The sequence below is a fragment of the Piliocolobus tephrosceles genome, chromosome 1, assembly GCF_002776525.5.
Source record: "Piliocolobus tephrosceles isolate RC106 chromosome 1, ASM277652v3, whole genome shotgun sequence".
Lineage (NCBI taxonomy): Eukaryota > Metazoa > Chordata > Mammalia > Primates > Cercopithecidae > Piliocolobus > Piliocolobus tephrosceles.
The window spans coordinates 149003473-149024068 of record NC_045434.1 but is presented as its reverse complement, the minus strand read 5'-3'; the positions used below and the strand labels follow the sequence as shown (position 1 = coordinate 149024068).

Below are 20596 nucleotides of genomic sequence, written 5' to 3'. Positions count from 1 at the left end.
TTTCATAAGGGGTTTCCCCTTTTGCTTGCCTCCCATTCTCTTTTGCTTGCTGAGATGTAAGATATGCCTTTTGCCTCTGTCATGATTGTTAGGCCTTCCCAGCCATTTGGAACTGCGAGTCCATTAAACCTCTTCTCCTTTATAATTACCCAGTGTTGAATATGTCTTTATCAGCAGCATAAAAATGAAGAAATAGTGGGACACCCCCAAGGCCCAGGAGTGAACCTCATGAAAGGGTCACCTTTCTCCACACCACACCACAGAGTAGGGCTGCAAACACTAGGAAATATAAAAAAGCCATCCAGCTGAGTAAAAGCCTAATTACCAGCGATGACTTTCAAGCACCATCTAGTGAATCACCGTCCAAACTACAACAACAAAAATACTTTGCTAATATACCCTACTGTGAAACCAAAGGTAAAAATGTGACCACAAATTAAGACTCTACCCAGAGCCTCAGCCTACCAAAAAACATCCAGAAATAAAGTCAACTGACTATACTCAACTTACACCAGAGTTAAAAGAACACTAGCGCTCTAAGAAGAGAAAGAATCTGTGTAAGAACTCTGGTAATTCAAAAAGCTGGTGTCCTATACCTGCAAATAAGCTCACTAGCTTCCCAATAATGGTTCATAAACCCGTCTGAAATAACTGAAATGACATATAATTCAGAATCTGGATGGCAAGGAAGTTCATTAATATTCAGAAGAAAGTGGAAACCCAATCTAAGAAATCCAGTAAAATGTTTTGAGAGTTAAAAGACAACATAACCATTTTAAGAATAAGCCAAACTAAACTTCTAGAGCTGAAAATTTTACTACAAGAATTTCATGATACAATCAGAAGTGTTAACAACAGAGCAGACCAAGCTGAGGAACGAATTTCAGAGCTCAAAGGCTGGTTCTTTGAATCAAGTCAGTCAGTCAAAAATATAGAAAAAGGATTCTTTTCATAAATGAACAAAACCTCTGAGAAATACAGGATTATATAAATAGACCAAATCTATCACTTATTGGCATTCCTGAGAGAAAAAGAAAGAACATAACAACTTGGAAAATATGTTTGAGAGTATAGTCTACAGAAATTTTCCTAATCTTGCTAGAGATTGACATGCAAATCCAAAACAAAACAAAACAAACAAAACAAAACAAAAAAATACAGTAAAACCCAGCTAGATACTATACAAGATGACCATCCCCAAGGCACTAAGTCATTAGTTTCATCAAGGTCAATGCAAAAGAAAAATCTCAAAGGTAGCAAGAGAGAAGTGACAGGGAATCCCATCAGGATAACATCAGACCTATAGCAGAAACCTTACAAGTCAGAAGAGATTGGGGACCTATTTTCTTTCTTTTCTTTTCCGTTCTGTTCTTTTTTTTGAGATGGAGTCTCACTCTGTTGCCCAGGCTGGAGTGCAGTGGCGTGATCTAGGCTCACTGCAAGCTCTGCCTCCCAGGTTCATGCTATTCTCCTGCCCCAGCCTACCCAGTAGCTGGGACTACAGGCACCCGCCACCACATCCGGTTAATGTTTTGTATTTTTTAGTAGAGATGGGGTTTCACCGTGTTAGCCAGGATGGTCTCGATCTCCTGACCTCATGATCCACGCGCCTCGGCCTCCCAAAGTGCTGGGATTACAGGCATGAGCCACTGTGCCCAGCCACGGGGACCTATTTTCAGCATGCCTAAAGAAAAGAAATTCCAAAAAAGATTTTATATCCTGCCAAAATAAGCTCCAACATAAAGAAGAAATAAAATCTGTCTCAGATCATCAAATGCTGAGAGAATTTGTTTTGACCAGACCAGCCTTACCATAGGTCCTTAAGGGTGTGCCAAACATGGAATTGAAAAGTGACTCCTGGCTGGGCACGGTGGCTAGTGTAATCCCAGCACTTTGAGAGGCTGAGGCGGGCAGATCACGAAGTCAGGAGTTTGAGACCAGCCTGACCAACATTGTGAAACCCCGTCTCTACTAAAAATACAAAAATTATCCAGGCATGTTAGTGTGCACCTGTAATCCCAGCTACTCAGGAGGCTGAAGCAGGAAAATCGCTTGAACCCAGGAGGTGGAAGCTGTGGTGAGTCGAGATCACACCACTGCATTCCAATCTAGGTGACAGAGTGAGATTCTGTCTCAACAACAACAACAACAAAAAGAAAAATGACTCCTGCTACCACAAAAACACACTTAAGGACATAGCTCACGGGCACTATGAAGCCATCACACAGCCACGCCTACGTAAAAAAGAGCTAACAACATGATAGGAGAAAAATCTCACATATTAATACTAACCCTGATTGTAAGTGGGCTAAATGCCCCAAATTAAAAGCTATAGAGTGGCATACTGTATAAAAAAGACAAGATTTAATCATCTGCTATCTTCAAGAGATCCATCTCAATTGTAACGATACCCACAGGCTCGAAGTAAAAGGATAAGAAAAGACATGCCATGCAAATGGAAAGCAAAATAAGACCAGGAGTCACTATTCTTATACCAAATAAAACAGATATTAATCCAATAAAAATTAAGGGCAAAGAATGGCAGCTCATAACGATAAAATGTACAATCCAACAAGAAGATATAACTACCCTAAATATGAATGCACCCAACATTGGAGCACTCATATTCACAAAATGAGTTCCTCATGGCCTAAACTAAGACTGAGAAAATCACACAATAATAGTGGGAGATTTCAACAACCCACTGACAGCATTATATAGACCACCAAGGCAGAAAACTAAACTCTGTACCTAAGCTCAATGCTTGATCAATTAGGCCTAATAAAAATCTACAGAGCGTTCCACCCCAAAATCACAGAATATACATTTCTCTCATCTGCACATGGAACATATGCTATGATCAACCACATGCTCTCTCATAAGGCAAATCTCCATAAATTCACAAAAATAAAATCATATGAAGCATACTTTTGAACCACAGTGAAATAAAAATAGAAATCAATATTAAGCAGATCTCTCAAAACCACTCAAATACATGGAAATTAAACAACTTGCTCCTCAATAATTACTGTGTGAACATTGAAGGCAGACATTTAAAAAATTTTTGTAATTAATGAAAATAGTAACTCAACAAACAAACATCTTAGGGATGCAGCCAAAGCAGTGTTAAGAGGAAAGTTTAGAGTGCTAAGCACCTTCTTCAAGAAGTTAGAAATATCTCAAATTTACAATCTATCTTTGCACCTAAAGGAAGTAGAAAAAAATAAAATAAAAAAGAACAAACTAACTCCCAAGCTAGAAGAAGAAAAAAGAAAACAACTAAAATCAGAGCAGAACTGAGTGAAACTGAGATGCAAAAAGTCTGTATAAAAGCTCAATGAAACCAAGAGTTGGTTTTCTGAATAAAAATAATCAGTTGGTTTGAAGAATAAACAAGATTGATAGACCACTAGCTAGATTAACCAAGAAAAAAAATCCAAATAGGCACAATTAGAAATGACAAAGATGACATTACAGCTGATCCCAGAGAAATACAAAAGATTCTTGAGAGACCATTATGAACACCTCTATGCATGCAAATAGAAAATCTAGAGTAAATGGATAAAGTCCTGGAAACACAATCTCCCAAGATTGAACCAGGAATAAAGTGAAAACTTGAACAGACCAGTAACAAGGTCTGAAGTTGGATCAGTATTTAAAAACTTACCAACCAAAAAAAGCCTAGTACCAGATGAATTCATAGCTAAGTTCTACCAGATGTATGAGGAAGAATTGGTATCAGTCCTACTGAACTCATTCCAAAAAAACTGGAAAGGAGACTTCTCCCTAACTCATTCCACAAAACCAGCAACATCCTGATGCTAAAATCTGGCAGATACAACAACAACAACAACAACAAAACTCCAGGCCAACATCACTTATAGATGCAAAAATCATAAACAAAACACTGGCAAAACACTAGCAAACACAACAAAACAATGGATGTGAATGGAGCAGCACATCAAAAAGTTAATACACCATTGTCAAGTAGGCTTTATTCCTGGGATGCAAGTCTGGTTCACCATAGACAAATAATAAATTTGATTCACTACATAAACAGAATTAAAAGCAAAAGCCATATGATCATCTCAATAGACACAGAAAAATATTTTTATAAAATCTAACATCTCTTCATGATAAAAACCCTCAATAAACTAGGAATTGAAGGAACACACCTTAAAACAATAAAAGCCAAACAGTAACAGTCATCTGTAACAAACCCAAAACCAACATCACACTAAATGTGCAAAAACTGGAACCATTCTCCTTGAGAAATGGAACAAGGATGCCTACTCACACCAATTCAATTTAACATAGCACTGTAATTCCTAGCCAGAATAATCAAGCAAGAAAAAGAAAGCAAGACATCCAAATAAGAAGTCAAACTGTCTCTCTTTGCTGATAAAATGATTCTATACATATAAAACCCCAAAGACCCTGCCAAAAAGCTCCTAGGACTGATCAACAGTTTTAGTAAAGCTTCAGGACACTAAATCAATGTACAAAAATTAGTAGAATTTCTATGCATCTCTAATGTCAATTCTCAGAGTCAGATGAAAAACAAAATTTTATTTTCAATAGCTACAAAAAAAAAAAAAAAAAATGAAATATCCAGGAATACATCTAACCAAGGAGATAAAAGGTCTCTACAAGGAGAACTGTAAAACGCAGATACAACACAAATAATCAGAAAATCATTCCATGTTCATTGATTAGAAGAATCAATATTATTAAAATATCAGTACTGACCAAGAAGCAACTTCTCTTCTCCTTCTGGAATCTATGCCTGGTTCAGCCTGCCTGCCTCCACTCCTGTCTCTACCATGTCCATGAGGTTGACCCAGAAGTCCTACAAGGTGTCCACCTCTGGCCCCTGGCCTTCAGCAGCTGCTCCTACACGAGTGAGTCCGGTGCCCGCATCAGCTCCTCGAGCTTCTTCTGAGTGGGCAGCAGCAGCTTCCTGGGTGGCCTGGGCAGAGGCTATGGCAGGTCCTGTGTTATGGGAAGCATCACCGTTGTCACTGTCAACCAGAGCCTGCTGAGCCCCCTTAACCTGGAGGTGGACCCCAACATCTAGGCTGTGAGAACCCAGGAGAAGGAGCAGATCAAGACCCTCAGCAACAAGTTTGCCTCCTTCATCAACAAGGAGCAGCCAAACAAGATGCTGGAGACTAAGTGGAGCCTGCATCAGCAGAAGATGCCTCAGAGCAACATGGACAACATGTTCAAGAGCTGCATCAACAACTTCAGCAGAAGGTGGAGACTCTGGGCCAGGAGAAGCTAAAGCTGAAGGCAGAGCTTGGCAACATGCAGGGGCTGGTGGAGGACTTCAAGAACAAGTATGAGGATGAGATCAATAAGCGTACAGAGATGGAGAATGAATTTGTCCTCATCAAGAAAGATGTGGATGAAGCTTACATGAACAAGGTAGAGATGGAGTCTCGCCTGGAACGGCTGACTGATGAGATCAACTTCCCCAGGCAGCTGTATGAAGAGGAGATCTGGGAGCTGCAGTCTCAGATTTCGCACACATCTGTGCTGCTGCCCATGGACAACAGCCACCCCCTGACATAGAAGGCATCATCGCTGAGGTCAAGGGGCAGTACGAAGAGCTCCTCAATTGCAGCTGGACTGAGGGTGAGAGCATGCACCAGATCAAGTATGAGGAGCTGCAGATGCTGGCTGGGATGTACACTGCAGTGTACAGATGCCTGCAGTGTACAGAGACTGAGATCTCCAAGATGAACAGGAACATCAGCTGGCTTCAGGCTGAGATCGAGGTTCTCAAAGGCCAGAGAGCTTCCCTGGAGGCCTCCATTGCAGTGTCGAGCGGCGCGGGGAGCTTGCCCTTAAGGATGCCAACACCAAGCTGTCCAAGCTGGAGGCCACCCTGTATAGGCCAAGCAGGACACAGCGCAGCAGCTGCAGGAGTACCAGGAGCTGATGAATTTCAGGCTGACCCTGGACGTCCAGATCACCACCTACAGGAAGCTGCTGGAGGCGAGGAGAGTGGGCTGGAGTCTGGGATGCAGAACATAAGTACTCATACGAAAGCCCTCAGTGGCTGTGCAGGTGGGCTGAGCTCGGCCTATGGGGGCCTCAGAAGCCCTGGTCTCAGCTATGGCATGGGCTCCAGCTTTGGCTTTTGCGTGCGTTCCATCTCCTTCAACTGCACCAGCTCCACCAGGGCCATGGTTGTGAAAAAGATGGAGACCCTCATTGGGAAGGAAGCTGGTGTCTGAGTCCTCTGATGTCCTGCCCAAGTGAACAACAATGGCAGTCCCTCCCAGACAATCCCTCTTGCCGCTGCCCCAGTGCCCAGGAGGTAGGCTGCTGTATAGGGGAGCACAGGGAATTGGAGACCCACCTGAGGCTCAGTCCTCACCTTCAGCCCACACGCTGGGGTAGTTCACTGCCTGGGGTACCCCCCTTGCCCATGCCTCCAGCTACAAAACAATTCAATTGTTTTTTGATTTTTTTCCAAAATAAAACCTCAGCTAGCTCTGCCAACTGTCAAAATAATAATAGTAATAATAATAATAATAATAATAATAATAATAATAATAATAATAATAATCAGTACTATCCAAAGCAAACTACAGGTTAAACACTAGTTCTTTCAAAATACCAATGACATAATTTGCAAAAATGGAAAAAAAAACTAAAATTTATATGTAACCAAAAATGTTCCAGAATAGCAAAAGCCATCCTGAGCAAAAAACAAAACTGAAAAAATTGCATTACCTGACTTTAAATTACACTACAGAGCTGCCGTAAACAAAACAGCATAGTATGGGCATAAAAACAGATATAGACATCAGTGGAAGAGAATAGTGAACCCAGAAATAAAGCCACACACAACCACTTGGCCTTGGATGAAACTGACAAAAACAAGGAATGGGGAAAGGACTCACTGTTAATAAATGGTACTGGAATAACTGGCTAGTCATATGCAGAGGAATGAAACTAGACCCTCACCTTTCACCATATACAAAAATTAACTCAAGATAGAGTAAAGATTTAAACGTAAGACCGCAAACCATAAACATCATAAAAGAAAAACTAGTTAATGCCCTTCTAAACTTTGGCCTTGTCAAAGAGTTTTTGGCTATGTCCCCAAAAGGAAGTGCAACAAATACAAAAATTACAAGTGGAGCCTAATTAAACTAAAGAGCTTCAGCACAGCAAAAGATACTATCGATAGAGTAAACAGACAATCTGCAGAATGAAAGAAGATATTCACAATCTATGCATCCAACAAAAATCTAGCATTCAGAATCTCTGGGAGCTGGAGGCCATGATCCTAAGCAAATTAAGGCAGGGACAGAAAACCAAATACCACTGTTCTCACTTAAAAGTGGGAGCTAAATATTTAGCACACGTGGACATAAACATGGGAACAATAGACACTGAAGATTTCTATAGAGGAAGGGAGGGAGTGTGGGTTGAAAAACTACTTATTGGATACTATACTTACTAGCTCTATGCAATATAGCCATGTAATAAATCTGATCATGTAACCCTATATCTACAATAAAAATTGAAATTAACAAAATATATATCACTTTACATATGATTATATATAATGCTTTATCTGTAATCAACACAATGGTGGGCAAAACATTCATTTTAACTTCACCAGGGTACATTCTTAAGATCAAAAACATTCATCTTTATTAATATTCATTCTACATTAATACCGATAGAGATTCTTATTCATGTTAACTAAAATATTTGGAATACATAGGTTCAATTTAATGGAAGAACAACATGTTTGCTAAGAAATCATGTTGTATTACAGTCCAAAGTAAAGTGAGATGGAATTTGGCTATCGCATTATATGAGATAGAATCTTCCCCATGGTATCAGTGCCAATTAATGGTTCAAAGAAATCCCTAATTGTCATCTTGCTTGACTGTGCATTTAAATTTTAAAATGTATGTCTATAATCATGCAAAAATATTTTTGGAATTTGTAAAGATACATACATACTGAACTTAATAGGTAATATCAAACATTTTTCTGTAGTGAGTGTATAAATTTGTACACCCCTAGGCAATGTCAGAGTCTCCAAGCTGTACATTTTGCAAATATTCAATATTGTCAGACTTTTTATATTTTCTTAGATGGAAGTTATAATATAGTATCCCATACTTCAATTTATATTTCTCTGATTGTTATTGAGGTTAAGCATCATTTTATTTGTTTATTTGTTTTCTTTTCTGTGAAATTCCTATTACAATGTAGTTGCAAACTATGGATTCTGGAACTAAACTGCATTCAAATTCTGGCTCTGCCATTCACTATATATGGGATTTAGGCACATTAAAAAAAAATCTGCCTGCTTAATGTATCACCTATAAAATAAGGATTGCAAGAATATCTAACTGATATTCTGTTATGAGGATTAAATAAGTCAATATGTATAATCTACATTAAAAGTGTCTCCACATAGTTACATATATAAGTGTTTATTATTATTTCTGCAGACTGTCTTTTTCTGTCTTTTTTTGTTGGTTAGCATATGCAATATTTACAATATAGAACATTTAGAATATACAAAATTTTAGTTAAATTTTTTTAGAATTTCTCATTTGTACTTTTTCACAGCTGGCTTATTGGTATTGATAGTCTCTTGTCTGTCATTGCTTCAGTATATTTTATATTTCTTTAAAAATATTATTTTATATTTTACATCTGATCTTTTAATAGCTAAATTTGCTTTGGGCCTAATTATATGTTTTTAGATGTTTATCTCCTGTTTCCTCATGGTGATTTAGGTTTTCTCATAGTTTAATAATTTTCAATGGTGAGCCTACCTTCCTTGGACATTTGTGGGAAATCTTTGAGGCCTGGGTTTGAAATAATTTCCTACGGAGATGAATTGCATGTGCTTCTCCCGAGTGATTGTGCTTAATTATTGCAAGGGTAGTAACAACTGGCACTCTCCATCAAAGGCATTTTCAAGTTTAAAGTTTGGGGATCTTGAGGGAAGGTTGTACAAATGTAGGGTTATTGAAGATTTGTGTTTAGAATTCAGAGATAATGATGAGACTGGCTTAAATTCCCAAATTCTTACTCTCCTGGGAATTTTATTATTCTTTCAGGTCATCAACTAAGAATTCTTTCTTTAGGGATGTAGAACATGAATATGGGATAAGGGCATGTGATTGGGGTTAGTGGCCTCTCACGAGCTTTGTCCTATGGCTTGACTCAGATGCTAGCATGCCTAACTCATTGAAAGCCAGCCACTAAACTAGCAATTATTGGCTCTACTTTCTTTTTAATATGGATTTTACTTTCTTGTTATTTCTGGTTTCTAAAACATTCTCTAAATTTCTAGCTACATCAGGCATGCTTTAAATACACATTTTTATATTTTATCTAGCATTAATAAGTGTATTGTATCTGGAGTAGTTTTTCTAAACATTTAATCCTTAACTGTTCTCTGAATATTTAATCCTCAGCAAGCATACTCTCATTTTTCTCACTAGGTAAATTTAAATTTCTAAAAGTATGTGGCTGGTGAAAGTCAATATCCACTTGTACTGTTTTTTATGCAGTTCTATGAGAACTCTTTGAATACACAATTAATATGTTCAAACACATGGTTCATATCTGAATTCAATACTAGACTATAGAACTAATCAAAAGCAGGCCATATCTGAAGCTAACTAACAGATCAGGAAGTAAGAATGGAAATAGAAACTATTTAGAGGAAATAATGACACGTATGTGTAAATACTTTTCGCATATTTGTGAAGAATAAGTTTTGAGATTGGAGAAGATAGTTTTGAAAAAGCATGTATGGGAAAGTTTATGAAACACAAATGATTCTATTTCTTTTTCCTTCTGCTAAATTATCAGAAAACTTAACAAAGATGAAAGCACTAAGCCTTGTATGTTTGAGTTTTCTGAAATTATAAACAGATAGCTCTTTATGTTCAAAATGAGAAATAAAGATATTTTAGCTGCATATATAATACGTTGAAATCTAATAACCTAAGTTTTAGAGAAGAATAATGTGAGTATGGATATTTCTGATGTTCAGTTTCCCTTTATATGTCCAATTAACCTTTATTTACTAAGAAACCATAGCATTCTAATTTGATTGGCAGCACAAGAGCTGGCGCCAGTAAAGAGAGTTGAGAAACTCTGCTGGAAATCATGGTTTATTAATATATCATTAAGCACTTTAAATGGATTCCAATGGCGTATGTCTAAGGAAGGAAATAATTCAGCATTTGTTAGTTACTAACAGAGTACAGAATTGAAATTTACATTATAAGCCTTACATTAAAAGTCCTAATGTGCCAGCAATTGAATTACACATTACAAAATGATAGTGTATGTCATCTGCCTCTTTACCAGGCAGAACTATAAATCTTAATAATTATATATGTTTATCCAGACAAATACATATTATCATGCAGTAATGTAATCTAGAAAAGTATAATTACAAATAAAATAAAAATTAAATGTATTTGCAATATGTGTAAAATACATGTGTGACAGACATTTAGTATACTTATTACTCGAAGCTAAATGATATCATATACAGTGGAAGTATGCAATTCAAATTGTACTTTGCTTTTAATGACCGCATAGTAAATATAAGTGATTTTAAAGCACCACTATATTTTCTCTATATGTTAACATTCTAAACCACTCTCAGGAAAATAAAAATAGTCCTTCAGGTTAGAAACCATGCACATCTTTATTTTAATTTCTAACACCAGTCTATACAATGAATATATCCATTAATTTATTTCTTACTTTTATGTTTGAATGTATTGGCAATCTAAGGATAAATTATTTGTGTATGTATACACACATATATATATCTCTAATTAATTCATGCTTACACGGAAAACATAAAAAATTGCAGGAGATTTTTGACATTTCCAAGTCTTGTAGAATTTTAAAGTATTTTTCACCAAATTTGGGTTCTTGAATATGAACAGATAAATTTTTCATATATTTTTTTTACAGTATTAAAGATCCTTAAATAATTGAATTTGCATAACAGTACTCTAAGTGTTTTTCTTTTGGTGTATGCTGAACTGTCAACTTTAGTTTTATTTTTGTGCACACATAGTTTAAACACAATTGACTGATGTACCAATAACAACCACATAATTAAGGTAATTTGACCCATGTTGACTAAGCCACTTGATTGAAATAAGTGTTGCTCAAACTGTATACCTTGATATTTAGGAAAAGTGATCTCTAAGTAATTCCAGGGAACAAATTGGGGATTGTATATGAGGTAGTAATAGCAATTGCTCCCTCAGTTTATATCATAATTTTTCTTCTTTCAATCAAAAATTTTTTTCTTCCTCTCTAAACACAGCTTAGATTTTGATATATGCTAACACACCACACGTTGTTGTCATTCTTGCTATATTCTATTTTTCCTAATTTAAATGAAAACCTGATCAATAGAAGACAACCATTTTCAAGGAAATTTTCAGTGTTTTAATTCACAGGGTATGCATGCAGTGAGGTGACTGGAGGTAGAGGCATAGAAGACAATTTGCTTTTTTGCAGGCAGAGATAATGATAGGGTGCCTTTGCAACTGACACTGATGAGAGTAGAGGCATAGAATATATTTTAAAGTCCTTTGCAATGTTTCAAAAGATAGTTTCTAGTGGAAACAGCATGAAAGGCCATGTTCAAAAATAGAATTTTCTATCTCTTCCTTTTGTTTTCCTTTAATATAATGAGAACCAATCATCTTCAAATAATCATCAGTTTCATATAGTTTGAAAATTATACCACATTATACTCACAATCAAGTTTTCTGGGCATATATTTGAGGTTATTTGAACTTACAGCCATGCTTTAGTATGTAGCTTCTTTTAAAAATATATTAATAGTTTAATGTCTTTCCATGAAAATAAAGAAGTATACATAAGGTTACAAGTAATACATTGATAAAATATGCAAAATCTTCTTTATGTCTTTAAATTTGATATAAAAATTATACTGGTTTCTATATTAAAAACAGCCTTTTTAAATTTTCAGGTTTTTTTTTATTTTGATAGGTTTAGGCGGTACAAGTGCTGTTATGCTACATGGATGTATTATGTGATGGTGAAGCAGCTTTTAGTGTACCCATCACCCCAATAGTGTACCTTGTACCCGATATGTAGTATTTCATCCCTCACTCTTCTCTCACCCTCCTACCTTTCAGAGTTTCCAAAGTCTATTATAAGAATAGCCTTGTAAATAAAGATTGTCAAGTGGATCCACAAGTATTTATTGAGAGTGTCTATATTTTATCTCATTTACATTACATAACTCCTGCCCTGAAACATTTTATATGTTGAAAATAAATATGGATATGCACTTAGTCCCTTATTATCATGTATCTTTCAAGTAAGTAACTAAATAACAATTGAAATGGAAATAATGTGAAAGAATCAACAAACGAAAATGTTAAAAACAATAATAGAGAAATCAGGAATATTAAATTGACTTCTTAGATATCTCTAGAACCTCATTGCCCATATATTTAAAAATGTGTAATTTCCTCTCCACACACTATACATACTAGTAACATTCAATAAGTGGCTAGATTTCAGTGGACTATGGTAATGGTTAAAGAAAAACAATAACAAAGACCATTTCTGAAACTAGAGAATCATGTATCCATGTAAACATTTTGCCACAATTGTAGTTTATAAAAAAATTATATATACATTTTATAAGATGAAATGTATAGAAGAAAAATTGCTATCATTATATTCATAGTTTAGATAGGAGTAAGACAGTGAAGTCATAAATAACAATGATCAAGAAGAGGTTGCCAAGAGCAAGAAATAAGCTGTATGTTTAAAATGAAAGTAAGGGAAACTGAAACCAAAGGTAGATAGAGATGATACTGAAAATCGAGTGTAATAAGAAAACTAGAATAATAAACTCACAGACAATTTTACACACAGCACTTCTGTTAGAAGTTATAGGCAGGGGATCATAAAACCGAAATACAACCTGATAGAAACAGAAATAACTAACATAATGCTAAGAATAAATTATATTATATAATTTTATATGAACATTAGTAACTAGTGGTATATTCGAGATTTTTCCATTTTGGATTTTTTTAACATCAATAATCTGCAAGACACGCAAACACTCTATCTTCCTCCCCTTCCTTCAACTTGAAATGGCACAGTTTGAGTTGCAGGAGATAAAATTGAACTTACAATCATATGAATTTTTAATATCACAATATTAACTTTTCACTCTGGCAATTTATTGTATTTATTTTCTCTGTGTTTAGAAAGGTATCAAGGTCCAGTAAGGAAAAAAAAAAAAAAAGAGCAGTAAGTAAAATTAGAAATAAAACACTTTTGATTTTTACAATTTTTCTGGGACTCCATAATTGTGCCAGTTATATGTATCTAAGTATAGATATGTAGTTATAAAATCCTTGTTAAAAATCACGGATACAGTGAAATAACATGTATTCATGCATGTACTGTGCTTTGATAACTTGGTAAATAACATGCCATGGGTATGGAAAGGGTGAGTCCAAAACTTGACTGCTATTTCAACAATCAAAGTAAGGGGAAGAAAGATAGCATTAGAGAACTGAGGACTAACATTTCCTAAGTAACAAAAACAATAATAACATCAGCAATCCAACAAAACCCAAGCAGTGAGAAAAAGTATATCTATTATTTGTTTATTTGTTTTCCTGGAATAATACATTTTTTAAAAAGATAGAATAAAGCCATGTTTTCAAGGCCACTAAATAGAGATTAATATAACCAAAGTAGCAAGCTAGAATGAAGTAGGTTAGAGCCCTATTAAAAATCAGGAGGATGTTTTTAGAAGAAGGCTAGACTTTGTCAGATAGGAGGAAACAATATACAGTATCATTTAAAGAGAGATAAAATATATGCTCCAAAGACCAAAAAGATTGTTTGGAATATAGGAAAAGATAGAAATGGAAAGAACATAAATGATAAGAAGCTACTTTGTCTGAAGCAGCCTGAAAGATAGATTTAGAAGTATGTATGCAGATAACAAGAGTCTGTAAAACAGCTAAGACATTAATCATGGAAGATTATAATTTCAGCAATTCCTACAGGACGATGTCTATAGAAGGTGGCATACTTCGAGAAAACCAAATGTATAATATGTACAAAATATTTATAAGGAAAATATTTCTGTACAAAGCTTGGAGTTAGATTTTGGAAACAACCTTGTAGAAATGATAAATGTGGTTGGTATAAAAAGAATCAATAGGGAAATAATAAAAAAAAAAGATACAGTAATATACAGTGATTAAATACCAAGACAGTTTTACGCAGTTCAACATAAGATATTTCAGCATTCAATAGATTTAGTGAATACCAACTGTGGCTAAGGCACAGAATTTTAAAGACGAATACAAAGATGGATAATATATACTTTCCAACCTAAAGATCCACAGTTTGAATTTATGGAATATTTACTGGGTGTTTAGTTTGCCAAGTCTTTAATTTACAGTATAACTAACTAGGTTGAAAATAATACACTCTTTTTTAGTTGACTATTTTGACTCATGTAACAGGACCTCACAAAGCTTAGTTATATTTTTTAAAAAAACATCAGTTTTATGTGGGAAAGTTGGAATACACAGGCAAAAAGTAACAAGGCCACACGAGAAACTAAATTTTCATCTGAAAAGCCAAAGCAAAAACAAAACAAACAAAACCAAGCAAACTCTCTCTGAACTTGGGTCTTTGTAAGTCAAATTGTTACTTAGGGTTTTTTCATGCAATTTCTCAAAGAAGTATGTTAAGACTGTTTAGTGTCCAGCCTCTGCTTAGTTGGATTTGAATCATTGCACCACACACATTGACTGAGAGTACTGGGGCAAATGCCTTCATCTTTATGGGTCTCATGTTCTTCAACTTTAAAATGGAGCCAATAACACCTATCGCAGAGATTGTCTCCACCACAGCGATAAAAAGAGAAAATGTATGCAAATAATTTAAATAATACCTAGCACATTGTAAGGATTTTATACCTGTCCACTTTTGTCTTTATCTTCACTCTAAAGGTGGCTGCCTTTTAGCACTAGAGTTTTTACTTAATATAACCTCCAATTTTATAGCAACATGCCAAGATGACATTGTAGTCATTACATTGCATATCTAAATTTGCATAAAAAGGAGACCTGCTGGGCGCAGTGGCTCATGCCTGTAATCTCAGCGTTTTGAGAGGTCGAGGTGGGCCGATCACAAGGTCAAGAGATCGAGACCATCCTGGCTAACATGATGAAACCCCACTACACTCCAGCCTGAAGACAGAGTGAGACTCTGTCTCAAAAAAGAAAAAGAAAGACCAATAAGCACAAAATAAATAGAAATTTTTGTTTAAAAAAATTTATTATTTGATAAGAATACAGATCCAGATGGTTTTGTAGCTGAGTTTAATCTATCCTGTCGATAAGAAACCACATTTTTTTTTTTTTTTTTTTTTTGAGACAGAGTCTCGCTCTGTCACCTAGGCTGGAGTACAGTGGTGCGGTCTCGGCTCACTGCAAACTCCACCTCCTGAGTTCAAGCAATTCTCCTGCCTTAGCCTTCCAAGTAGCTGGGACTACAAGCGTGCACCACCACACCCAGCTAATGTTTTGTATTTTTAGTAGAGACCGGGTTTCACCGTGTTAGGCAGGATGCTCTTGATCTCCTGACCTCGTGATCCGCCCACCTCGGGCTCCCAAAGTGCTGAGGTTACAGGCATGAGCCACTGGGCCCACCCTCACAATTTTATATCTTATTCCATATAACCAAGATCATGGAAGAAAGATGATAACCATTGTAGTTCATTTCCCAAGTTTAACATCATTTTAATAGCAAAACTTTATAAAAAATAATGTATACACGTTCATGTGCATGCACACACAAATATGTTCTCATGTAAAATACTACAGTCAACCTGACTTGCATATACAATTGCAGAACTATGAAACAAAGTGTTACAAAAATTTCAAATTTTATTAAAAGCATAATAAACTGTGATAAAGGTGACGGTTTTGTAACATGTCAACATGGCTAAGCTAAACTATATTCCCCAGAGTTCCTTTTCTTATTGTTTATGGTCAGAGTGAGCCACAAATGAGATTCCTGCAAGACTTGTAAGGTGGAAGAGAAGCAGCACTCACTGTGTAGAATGCTGCTTGCGTGAAAGCCTGACCTTTCTTGTTGGGGGAATGGCAGCTGGGCAGGCCATTTCTCTTCCTTCCTGTGGTTCCTTTTTTAGCTTCTTTGACTCCTGGCCAGATGTATATTTTTCATCTTTGTAATAAAGGGCTCAATTTATTCAGGGTATCCTCATCGCCAAGGTAGAAGGTGAGGGGAATTAACACAAGTTTTTGTCTATTCTCATGGATTTCCACCTCATGCTTGTGGGTTCCTGCTTGTGATATTCCCTTTCTGAATGTCTTTTCTAACTTTTCTGACTGCCTTCCCTATGAACTTCAAGCTTCAGCATCAGAGGCAGAAGCAACAGCCTTACAGACCCTTAAATCAGTTTTCACAAGTGTGTAAGCTAATTGCCTTTAACAAATCCCTAAATATATAAAATATGAAATATTTTATAAAATATATATATGCACACACAGGTGTGAATATGTGTGTATGTTTGTGTTGGTTCTGTAAGTTCTAGAATTGATTCTTTAATCTGATTTGATTTAAAAGCAAATGATTCTGTTTCTAGTAGTAGAGGAGAAACTGGTAAGCCACAGCATGATATGGCAAATGACTTACTCAAACAATCACCTTTAGATAACTAAAGCGCCTATAGCAGGCAAGACTTTGGGGGACAAAATATTTTCCACCTTAGAACATTTTAATTAAAATGCACACATAATGGAATTACTTGAGTGTTTCTAACTGTGCTAAATAACTTAGGAAAATGAATTTATAAGCTTAGGATCTTAAGTTACCAGCTCAACATCTGCATGAAAGACATGAAAACGTCTATGATTGCTCTGAAAATAATTCCTGTTTCCTGTAACTACAAGATCAAGATTTCTGAAAACTAAACCCAAGGTCACATTTTACAAGTGACTTAATTACAATGCAAATTAAAACTTCAAACTTGCAAAGTCACCTTTTCAAAGTTAGGCATTGACTGAGGAAGAATGTGATACTGAAAATCAGAATAGAGACACATGGGTAGACTCCAATGAAAATAACCTCTAAAAATTCTAAATCTGAAAGGCTTTAGACCTCCAAATTCTGCTGAGGCTTTTGGCCGTAGAAGCAGCTTCCACCCTGCCTGAGTCTCAAAATTCCTATTTATCATTGACTGAATTTTGTCTTTCGTTTTCCATCTTTGAAGAGGGGAAGTCCCTCTTCAAAGAGGGAAAAGATTTCAAAAAGGGAAAAGGTTAGACCCCTTAGACCTAAAAAACCAGTAACGGCCTCCCTGAGTTGCAAGTCCTGCTGATTCTCCTCAGGGTCGACCTTCACAATCTCTCTCTACTTCTAGACCTATCATTCAACTCAAGTACCAGCAGGCTCCAGGGGGTAAGGTACAAAGTATTGTGACCCATGAGAAGGATACTAAAAATTGGCATGGGGACATGTCTTAGTCAGTTTTAGTAGCCACAACAAAATACCATAAACTGAGTGTCTTATAAACAAGAGAAATGTCTCACAGCTCTCAAACTGGGAAGTCCAAGATCAAGACACTGCCAGATTCACTGTCTGGTAAGAGTTCATTTCTTGGTTCAAACATAGCTCCTCTTCCCTGTATATTTATATGGTGGGAGGTAGAATTTCAACCTATGAATTTTTGGGGGGGAGGGAGCAGCATAAGGAAAGATGCCATTGAAATTGGGAAATTGAAACTTTAAATTCTGTTGAGATTTTTTGCAGGTACAAATGGCCCTATTTTTGTCTGAGGAAATTAACCCTACTTAGCTTGATGAATTTGTAATGGTCTCTCCCAATGTAGCCTTGCAAGCTATTTTTTGTTTTTCTTAGTACCCACCTCTGCCATCCCCCTTTTCTTCTAGATCTAAAATTAGACTAGAGTACAAGCAAGCCCCAAGGGTAAGGTAAACAGTGTGACCCCACAAGGTGATGTAATCAATACACATAGGAATGGCATGATTTTCCTCATTTAAATATATAGAAACCTAGAGCATATGTGTGGGCATGGAACTTAAGAGTGAGGAATCAAGGTAAAAGGGACATAATATTGGATCAGGCCTAATTTATTGATATGGCCTCACTAAGCTGCAATTCTGTATAGCTCAAATTATTAGGAAGGGCTCTAAAAGGTGGCTTAGTTAGCAGACTGAAACATGGGCTAAAACGTGGCCTACACTAAGTGAAGTTGAAATGCTAGAAAGTCATTGGTATACTTTAAAGGAACATATCCATACACAAGTACTTTTCACACATAATGCAAACTTTTTATCAAAACTATAAGAAATAAATTTATGAGGGGAACCTCACCGTCCCTGAAGATCTCTGTTGTAACCCTTCCTTGTAGCTCAAAAATTCCAGTGGTAAGTTTTACCATTGAACTAGGATCCCTAAATGAAACAGGGATGATAGAATGCTAGGGTAGTGGGACCAAGTGGCAGAAATTATTCACCAAAGACAAGATAGTCGTGGTTACTGTAATGGATAATGGAGGCAAAACGATAATTAGAGTAGTCATACTCACAGAGAACTTTGACATTACTGTTTTATAATGGAGTCCCTGGAAATCTAGCAGACAAAAAATCTAGCATATTCTTCATGTGGCTGATCTATGTGACTTGATCTCACATTACAGGTCCCTGGATTCCAAAAGGAAGAAAAGCTTAGATTCAGAAATCCCAGTATTTGTTTTCTGCCACATTATATTGTCCAAGGCAGTCAGAGTCAGCTTATATTTAAAAGAAGAGAAAATAATCTCTATTCTTAGATGTGGATGGTAGTACAGGGAGGGAAGGAATCCATTGTAAGAGACTATCACAGTCCACCCTCTTGCCACAACAATCCATATCCTTCTTATAGATAAAATGTATATTCAAGTCCTCCTTCAAAATATTTCATTCATTAGAGCATTAGCTCATAATACAGGATCTCATCATCAAGTATTGATGACACTCCTAAGACATACCTTGGAATAAATGTCTCAGGGGCATTTCCTCATTTTCTTTTTCTTAAGTAGTTGGGGCCACAGCCGCACGCCACCACTTCTGGCTAATTTTTGTATTTTCTTTGTAGAGACGGGGTTTCGCCATGTTGCTCAGGCTGGTCTCAAACCTGAGCTCAAGTGCTCTGCCTGCTGTGGCCTCCCAAAGGACTGGGATTACAGGCGTGAACCACTGCACCTGGCCTCTTCATTTTCAAAGTCAAGTTATCTTCCCTCCACACATCCAACATCCAGTGATGAGAAATGGACAACATAATCACACAACAGACCTCTCAGTTTATAAAGAGGGAAAACGAAAGACACAACAACAGAGAGTCAGGCCCCTCAGCACATTCCCAGGGTTGATCCGGTTTAGAGACCCTAGAGCCGTTTGAATACAACAGATGCCCTTTGAATAAAAAATTCTGGGTATATACCCAAAGGATTATAAATCATACTGCTATAAAGACACATGCACATGTGTGTTTATTGTGGCACTATTCACAATAGTAAAGACTTGGAACCAACCCAGATGTCCACCAATGATAGACTGGATTAAGAAAATGTGGCACATATACACCATGGAATACTATGCAGCCATAAAAACGGATGAGTTCATGAACTTTGTAGAGACATGGATGAAGCCGGAAACCATCATTCTGAGCAAACTATTGCAAGGACGGAAAACCAAACACCGTATGTTCTCACTCATAGGTGGGAATTGAACAACGAGAACACTTGGACACAGGGCAGGGAACATCACACACTGGGGCCTGTCAGGGGCTGGGGGACTGGGGCAGGGATAGCATTAGGAGAAATACCTAATGTAAATGACAAGTTGATGGGTGCAGCAAACCAACATGGCACATGTATACCTGTGTAACAACTTGGCACATTGTGACACATGTAACCTAGAACTTATAATAAAAAGTAAAATTAACAAAAACGAAAACAACAAAGTTCTTCTTAAGGAAGGACAGTACTTTGCTAACAAAAATTGACACTGTTACTCTTTCTCTCAGGCTCCTCAAAGGGCCTACGGCTATTTACCAGAATGACTTATATAGTCAAACTTTTCAGAGATTACTGGACAGTGGCTCTGAATTGCAAGTACTTCCAGGAACCCCAAAATGTCATTGTGGTCTACCATAAGGGCTTATGGAAGCCAGGAGATCAATGGAGTTTTAGCTCAGTCTTATCTCACAATGGGCCAAGTGGGTCTCCAGTCTCATTTTGTGGTATTTCCTCAGTTCTAGAATACATATTTAGAATAGGTACATGCAGCAATTGGAAGAATGTTGGTTACCTGACCTAGAAAGATGAGAAAGGCACAGTGAAAACAACCAAAACTGCCTCTAACTAGGGAAACAGTAAACCAAAGGCAACACTACGTTCCTGGAAGAACTGCAGAAATTATTGATACCATCAAAGATTTAAAGTGTACCTGAGTGGTGA

The 20596-nt window shown here is 36.6% G+C and overlaps 1 pseudogene; it reads left to right on the top strand.

Moving 5' to 3' along the window:
• The first annotated feature begins 4823 nt into the window (after positions 1-4823).
• Positions 4824-5574, top strand: LOC111539781 (annotated as a pseudogene).
• The last annotated feature ends 15022 nt before the right edge of the window (positions 5575-20596 follow it).